The sequence below is a fragment of the Corapipo altera genome, unplaced genomic scaffold, assembly GCF_003945725.1.
Source record: "Corapipo altera isolate COAL_440 unplaced genomic scaffold, ASM394572v1 61192, whole genome shotgun sequence".
NCBI classification, from domain to species: Eukaryota; Metazoa; Chordata; class Aves; order Passeriformes; family Pipridae; genus Corapipo; species Corapipo altera.
The window spans coordinates 1-8,332 of NW_020885591.1; the positions used below are offsets into that span (position 1 = coordinate 1).

General features: G+C 44.7%; 2 long non-coding RNA genes across 2 annotated transcripts; one reads left to right on the forward strand and one right to left on the reverse strand.

Moving 5' to 3' along the window:
- The first annotated feature begins 1,294 nt into the window (after positions 1-1,294).
- LOC113940656 lies at positions 1,295-6,149 on the forward strand. Its single transcript, XR_003525507.1, has 3 exons — positions 1,295-1,665; positions 2,991-2,993; positions 6,137-6,149. It is a non-coding gene; the product is annotated as an uncharacterized LOC113940656 (long non-coding RNA).
- A 258-nt stretch (positions 6,150-6,407) lies between these two features.
- On the reverse strand, positions 6,408-7,655 carry LOC113940655. The gene is made up of 3 exons (XR_003525506.1): positions 7,591-7,655; positions 7,158-7,396; positions 6,408-6,485 (listed from the first exon to the last, which is right to left on the reverse strand). It is a non-coding gene; the product is annotated as an uncharacterized LOC113940655 (long non-coding RNA).
- Between the last annotated feature and the right edge of the window lie 677 nt (positions 7,656-8,332).

The window sequence follows — 8,332 nt, forward strand, 5'->3', positions numbered from 1 at the left end:
CATGCTTAATGAAGTCCTTCTTGTTGTCTCTGACACCACTGGCCTGATTCAGTTCCATTTGGGCTTTAGCTTTATCAGCTTCATCCCTGCATGCCCAGACAACATTTCTGTTATCTTTCTTTGTGTCCACTCTCTCTAAGTTTCCTTTTTGTGTTGGAACAAGAAACTCCTTGTCAAGCCATCCATGCAGGCCTCCTGGAATTTTTGCCTGACTTCCTGCTTTTTAGGATGAAACTCTCTTGAGCTTGATGGAAGTGATCCTTGAATATTAACCAGCTCTTTTGTGTCATTTTGCTTTGCAAGGTGTTGCAAAGGCTGTTAAACCCAATAAGTATGGAAAGGGGGTTTTGATGTGAAGAAAATTAGTAGGTGCAAAACCAGGATGAACGGGCTCTGTAGCACTGCACCAGATTCAATGAAACTTACCAGTAACATAGTTCCTTGTGGCACAGCTGCTGGGATGTGTAGCACAAGTCCTTAATGCTGTGTTAATTTATGACCCTTGCAGTCATTCAGCCCCCAAGGACAGCTCTGTTTGTGTTCACAGAGATCCAATGACAGTAAGAATCACTGCCCAGCCTAGTGTTCAAAGGAGATGACAGTGTAGAGAGGGGGGGAAATACACTGGGGGATTGGTTCCCCAGTGTCATGGGTTTACTTGTTCTTAAAAACCAAACGGAATATTTCTTTCCCCTGCTATATGTGGGGGAGGAATGTTGAATGGGGAGGACAGTTTTCTGCTTTGGGTGATTACCTACACAAAGGATCTGGCTGGCAGAACTACATTCCGACCTAATAGCTCTCTCTGGGGCTGTGTGTGTGTGTGTGTGTGTGAGGAGGTTTTTTCCCCCCTCCTCTCCTTGGAAAGTGGCACTTCACTTTTTGCCTTAATGGAGGCAAGATATTGTCATTGTTGGGACATACACCACACTGGGATTTCACACAGAAAGACCTTTATTTCATATAAACATTGTTAGTTTATAGTCTCCCCTAGCCAGCGTGTTTCACCACCATTGGTGCCCTTACTACAGAAACATGTCAAGATTGCTCTATAGTTTCTGCAACTCATGGTGTCTCAGCACTTTAGGATGTTGTAAGGGGGGTACTTTTGAATTGGATGATCAATGGAGCATAGACGCGTGAGAAAGAAATCATATTAGGATGTGAAACCAGCCAGAGTATGGTACAATGTAACTTCATGGCACAGGCTAATTGTAAGGTCCACTGTGCTTTTTAGCAAGTCAGCCTGATATCCCCTCTTATCAGAGCTGAGTTCTTTCTTGGTTTTGCTACACATTGCAAGATAGATACATCTCCCCTTGAAACACAATGGTAGAGGTCATACAGAGGGGTGAGAAAGATGATGATGGGAGGAAGATGATGTGGGCAGGGGTCGCTCGCCCCTTGCCCCACAAGTAGGGCATGTGCAGACTGTTGCCATTAGGTAATGATCAGGCGGTGTTTGGCTGCCACTCAGGCATCACCTTATACTGCGTACTGGCCCTACGTGGTGTAATGTGGAACTGATAAAATGGGGTGTCGGGACTGCTGAGTAGAGCGATCCTCATCCTGCCACCGAGACTGTGTTGCTCCGCGGGGACGCCCGCTAAGTATGGGCACCGACCAGCTGCTGCAGATCCTGACAGCCCTGGCCTGTCTGTGTGGGTAAGCACAGTTTATTGAGAGGAAGCAACCGAGAGAATCAACTTTTTTAATATCCCTTTAGCGTCCCTTTAATTCCCCATTTAGTATTGAATCTTTTTCCATAAATAAGTTGTTCATAGTATTTTTCCTTTGATTTCTCCTTTTACTAACCAATCTCGTGTTAATAGTTATCCACAGCTCAGTCACCTCCCACAAGGTGTGTGTGTGTTGGAAAAAGCTCTGAGGCTGTTTTGCTCTCAACCTGGTCATCTGACTGCTTTCCAGCCTCGGCTTGCCTGTGCACTGCTCTGTCTCCAGCCCAGATCTGCTCCGATTTCATCGTAGAGTTTTGTGCTCCTTGACAAAAAAAGGGGAGTCCTGACCACAGCCAGCCGCAGACAGCGTGAGTTTAGTGGGAAAGCACCCGCCCTTCTTTCCCCTTTTCCCCTTCCCCTCCTCGGTGGGTGGGAAAATCTCCATTTTCCGGCCTCTCCCGCGATCCAGGGTCCCCACACGGCAACCCCCAGAGCCCAGCAGCGCCCCCTGCTGGCCAACACCGAGCAACCGCAGGCTCTGCTCCTCCCCTGACCCAACAGCGCCCCCTGCTGGCCGGGATTAGAATCGCGCCAGAGGACAGAGAGGGATCAAACTGGTTCCTTTGTTTGAAGGGGACTTTTTGGGGGCGGGATTATTGTGAAGTTGGTTTTGTGTTCGTTTGGTGCTTTTGCCAATTCATAGATATCCTTTCAGAAAGGGTTGTTATTTTTCTTTGTTCCATACTTTCTTGATTGGAGTCTCTTAATTTCGGATTTACAATTGCTGAGAGAGGGGAGTTTAGTCTCTCATAACTCGCCCTCCTTAGCAAAACACTTTCAGTCTCATTCAACTGAGACACCCAGTATGTTTGGAAAACTTATAACGCCCTAAGTAATTAGTGGTAATTACTTAGAACAGCATGGTAATGAGCGTTTCGTGCCAGTGTTTTCCCAAGTGACTTGCACAGTGTGCCTGTCCCCAGGCCTAGCACTGATGAGGTCATTTTGTGTTCTTTAAGTGTCTGTTTAAATGACATGGTGTGTCCCATAGTCAACAAGGAGTCTTGCAGTGTAAATCCTTTCAAATGGCTAAGGATTTCCCCATATCCCCTTCTCTTTCACTATCCTCAGAGATTCACAGTCTCTTGCAGACAGATTTCTGAACTCTATCGAGCCCCAAACCTCCTGTGAGGCTCCAACTGCAATTTTTTTTTTTTTTTTTGCTAACTAGCTTTAAAACAGAACTTGATGCAGACGGTTGTGGAGAATTAAGCAGTGTTGGCACTTAATGCAGCTTTTCCAAAGGCAAAGCACGTACTTGGACAGGGCTTCTGTGCTGCCCTGTTGTCTTCCTGCTTGTGCTGCCCGAGAAAGGAATAAACTCCCCTGAGTGAAGAGAACATTCGCTGTGCTCTCAGAAATGCGTTGTTGCTTTCCATATGTGTTTTTTGCCATCTAGTGGCAGCAAATTCTTGGTGTACTGTTTGCCTCCTAATTTAACTTTCTACGCATGGTACAAAATTGTTTGTTGTAGGACTTCTCCATCAAGCAGCAAAGTGCAACTCTCCAGCCATGCTGCTGACTGTGCTGTTGTGACAAAGGGTCAGGAGACTAGCTGGAATGGTCAGGTTGGGAGAAGGATTCGCTGTCAAGTAAAACATCAGGAGTGCTCAAAATCAGTGCTTTTCTGAAGCTTAATGAGTTTTGAGTTATTTAAGCACATATGATCATCTGGTCACTCATGATGTGGTCATATGGATGCCTTGTTGCTGATTTAGGGGTGTATCCTGAAAGGTAGCAAGTCTTATGAAGAACAACAGAGAGAAACGGTGTTTTTTAGCCTAGAAAAAAGGAGACTTGAGGGGAGACCTTATTGCTCTCTCCAGTGACCTGAAAAGGAAATGGTAGCCAAGTGGGTGTCAGTCTCTTCTCTCAGATAACAAGCCACAGGACAAGATGAAATGGCTTCAAGTTGCACCAGGGGAGGCTTAGATTCGATAGTAAGAAGAAGAACTTTACAGAAGGTGTTGTTATGCCCAGGGAAGTGGTTGAGTCACTCTCCCTGGAAGTCTTAAAAAGATGTGCAGAAATGACACTTGAAGAGATTGTTTAGTGGTGGACTTGGAAGCGATGAGTTAACAGTTGGATTCGATGATCTTAAGGGTCTTTTTCAACCTAAACAATTCTACTACGCTATGATTGTGGAGCCTCTAAAATAAAAAGCCCTATTTTGATGGCAATGTGTGTTTCAGGAGTGCCTCCCATCACAATTAGTCACTGTGGTTATTCTGGTCCCCACAGTGCCTGGGATCTAATAGGCAAGCTACCCATCCTGTTTTCATTGGGATAGTTTGGGTAACAGGTCCCTTTGTCTTGGCCTTGCTTGACATGCAACCACACAGCCTAAATATTTAATCCTCAAAATCAGCATTAGCCTCCTTTCTCCAAGACCACTTCCTTAAGATCTGCAGATGGTACCTCTGATACACCCACAGGGAAACAATCTCCTTGGTCACCTGGTGATGACTAAACCTCTCACTTGCTGTGATCACCCCTTTCTGTTTCTAGAAAGAAGTGCCACCCATGAAGCCCAGGGAGGCTGCACTTCCCCCTTCACTTCAGCAATCCCCTTCTCCCCCTCCAAAAACCCTGCAGTGTTGTCACTGACTAGAAGATGTATGACATCACTGCACAAAACCCCACTGGCCACACAGTAGTCTCTGTGACCTCTGATGTCTTCTGCCTTTTCTCTGTCTAAAAACCAAGGGGCGAAGAGTTCAAAGAACTCAGCATTGGAAGCAAAGTGCTTGTTCATAACACAGAATAGTCGGTGAAAGAGCGTTGACTTTCAAAGGATCCATGTCTTTTTTTGCATCTGGAGAGAACTGGGTGATCTTCAAAAGATTATTTGTAACACAAGTTTGTAACCATTTTCACAACTACTTTAAGAACTAATGTTAAAAGGTTCTTAAGAGGCAGATGGTTGCTCTGGGAGCTGCATCACACATTCCTGTGAATATTTAGGAAGCTCTGCAACTGGGTTACTGGAAAGGCAAATCTACATTCATCCGACCTGTTTCACTGGAGCATTGCAACAGAATTTCCGCGTGCAAAATACTTTGAATGCCAAAGAGTTCAATCCTTCTAGAGTAGACTGTTACTAACAAGAGGCTGGGCTTTGTCACTGAACTGGTCATTTTCCTCAAACATGTGAGAAGGGCTGAGACCTCATCTCTGACTTTTAATTTAGTACAGCTTTTTGAACATCTCAGAGAGTTAATGATAAGCTCTTTCTGCAATGGTAGATCTCCTAACATCTCATGCAGTGACCAGTGGTAAACTATAGAAAAGCTCTTTCACAAATCTTTTCCCCCTAGCCAGATAAAAGAGAATTACTACTTTGATGAGAATATAACCTGTAAAACATAAACATATTTCTGCCTCATGTTCAATTTAAACTTCAAAACCATAGAATTCCTTTAGAAACATTCCTATAGTTCAGAGGTAATATACACTCCCCCTATTTTCAAAGCAAATATGCATCTCCCAATGTTAATTGGCTTTGGATCTAAGGAGAACTTGTCAGAGGTATTACAAAACCTAGTAAAAATTTTCACAAACACAAAAACTTCATTCTACTAGGGACTGCCATCTAGGTGAACAATTTTAGAAAACAATTAGCAAGGTTACTCTGGAATTTGTTTACATTATTAGACATCATCACTTATTTAAACCAAGACTTGCTGATTGAAGTGTCTGAGCTAATTAATAAAATCTTTGTTGTGTCCAGGCATTCATCTAAAAACAATGTTGGCTATTAGCTATGGAAGGATGTCTTCGTTGTTTGCTTTCTTTACCTTTTTTTTCCCCTCGTTTTTCTGTCTTGGCTGGAGGTGAGGGGGGTGGGCTGGGCTGGTTTCTGGGTCTCTCTGCTGGCAGCGCTCTGCCCGCCCTAGTTCGAAGCTGCTCACTTGCAGTCCTGCTGCAGTGTGACCAATTCTATGTGCGTTCCATTGTTTAAGTTCAGCCACACACCTCCACCGGGAGAGAAGGAGACGCTTCTTCTGCCAATGCCGGGTCAGCTCTGGACTGCAAGCTTCTAAATATTAGAAGCTGGGGCTCTTGGCCTCACACACGGTGCCATTTGTAGGAGGTCAATAACGAATCGATCCCAAGTTTGGGGGTGAAAACTGGAATCTTTATTGAACGCGCATCTCACAGTTTAGGGCCTGGGGGGCAGGACATGTTAATGAGGAGGATGGATTATGCTAAGTTGGGGATGGATTATGCTAACTAGAGGATTACACAATTTTCTGCTACAGTCACACAATTGGTTAATATTTCCTGTAACAAGGATTACATGGGGGGCAGAGAACAAAGGGGTTTCTACGTAGTCTGATATCATCATCACAAAGTCTTTCCATATCTTGCTGCAGGAGCCAGGTCAATCAACACAGTTAAATATCAATAGGTCTTGTGACGAAGCATCCGATCCTCAGGTGGTGGGATTTCTTTCAGCCCCTGTTGTCCATGGCCAGCTACATAATCCTTTTGTGCTGATATCTGAGTTTCAAATTGCTACAGATGACCTAAAGTCTTGGGCTTTACCACAGATGTCTGGGTGGTGTTCTGAGACCCAGACTTCTGTTCAGTCCCAAACTGTTGCCAAGATGTCCCAGGCCAGCTGAATCCAGAAGTGGACGTGCAGTCAGATGTACGCTGACAGCACTGCTTGTGACAGCAGATCTGCTTCTATGGCTCTCCAAAAGGAGCTTGGTGTTGGCCTCTGCAAGTCTCTCATCAGCTCTGAAACATTTAGAAGCACACAGAGAGTCATCTTTGGCAGGAAGGCTTTTGCAAAGTTACCCTCCACGGCCTTGACTACTACTCGACTTCTAAAAGCCAAGGGCATTAAGAGTGTCCAAAACAAGCACATCCTTTGATCTGAGCTTGTTCAGAGGGCCTGTTTCTAAGAAATCACACCAAGTGCAAGGAGCAGCAAGTGTCACCTCCATAAGAACTCTGGCCTACCCTGGCCTTCTCAAGGAAAGCTCAGACCCGCTGCCAAAGCAGAAGCCAAGAAAGAGCGTTCTTAGTTTGGATTCACAGAATCCAACTCTGTTCTCCGAGAGGCCTCTCCTTATTCAAACAGTAAAGGGCACAAGATTCATCTTTTCTGTCCCACACAGGATGAGGAGATGAGAGATTGGCAAAAAGACTGCCTGCTAGAACAACCTCAACTTGAAAAAGACACCAATAATGCCATAATGGCGCTACTGTGGTGTTACTGCTGAAACTCTTAAAGAGAAAGGAAGACGGGTCTGATGAGGGGAAGGGTCTTAAGGGACTTTCCCCACAAATATGCCATGTTCTGCTTTCACACATCATGCTGGTGAGATGTAAAAAAGGGATTTTAGAAGGAAAACGCACGAGGAAAAAGGAGTCTTTTATTCCCAGTCCAGAAAAGCATGGACTTACCTTTCCAGTTTCTTGGCGAGGCTTTTTCTGGTTTTGGCTTCCACCAGATAGAGCTCTTTGTACTTTTCCACTTCTGCCTGGGTGGATTCTTTTTGAGGAGGTCTGTCTTGTTGGTTGTTTTTTATCCTGTCCAATTGACTTTTGGGATCTCTTCTTCTTTCTTCTGTTTTCTCGCTGAATCACAATGATGGCTGCGAGGACTTGAGCTCTTTCATGCTCAAGAATCAAGATCAGTCAATCTGCTGGTCAGAAAAAATGGATGTGGTTCTTATTGTGAGTGCCTAAGAAACCAAGACACCAGCTCTGCATCAGTAAACCAACAGGGAAGTGCAATGTGCTTGACATCCATTTAATAGAGTTGATGAGTTTACATTCCCACTGCAAGGAACATGTTTTCACATCTGAAGCGGGGGATGGGAAACCATAGACTCACTGTGAACACTGAATGATTTCCAGAGCCTCTCTGTAGCATTTTGTTCAAATCCGGTAATTTTGGATTAAAGAATCCCGGTGCTCCTCCATTACTCTGGAAACGGGGATCCTGGTCTGTCAGGAGTGAGGACATTGCTGCATATGAAAGCTGGAAAAAACAAGAAAAAATGTGTGACCCTCCAGAGGATGAAACTCCTGTATGAAATTGTCAAGAAGTTCAGACCCAATGCATTTCGAGTTTTACAGTTGTGTCTAAACATTTATTGTAATTTTTCCCTTGTTTGTACCCTGAAATTGTTGTATGAAAAATGCCCTTGATTGCTGTATCCTTAGGCCCCACTGCCTGATTGGCCAAAGTTTGCTGCATTGCAGTATTTCCTTTTATGGTCACCCTTTCCCTAAAATGGATAAACCCTACCCCCTTATTCCCTTATAGAGTTACACTTTGCATGCTCCTCCCTAGTCCCTCCCTTTCTTGTAGGAAATTCTACCCCTACCTTATAGAAGCCTTAACCCACCTCCCTAAATGAGCCATTTTTTACACCCTCATCCCGAGAGTGGCAAACCTGTTATTCCCACAAGGACCCGTCCCTGGTCCACATGAAGATTTTTTGAAGATCCAGCAGATCCACTTGTAGGTTTAGCAGTGGCTGGGGGGAAACTGACAAGATTCCTGGTGTTACTTTTACAGCAGACAGGGCAAAATAAGGCACGGCAAGAACATGACAGGCAACATGAGAGAC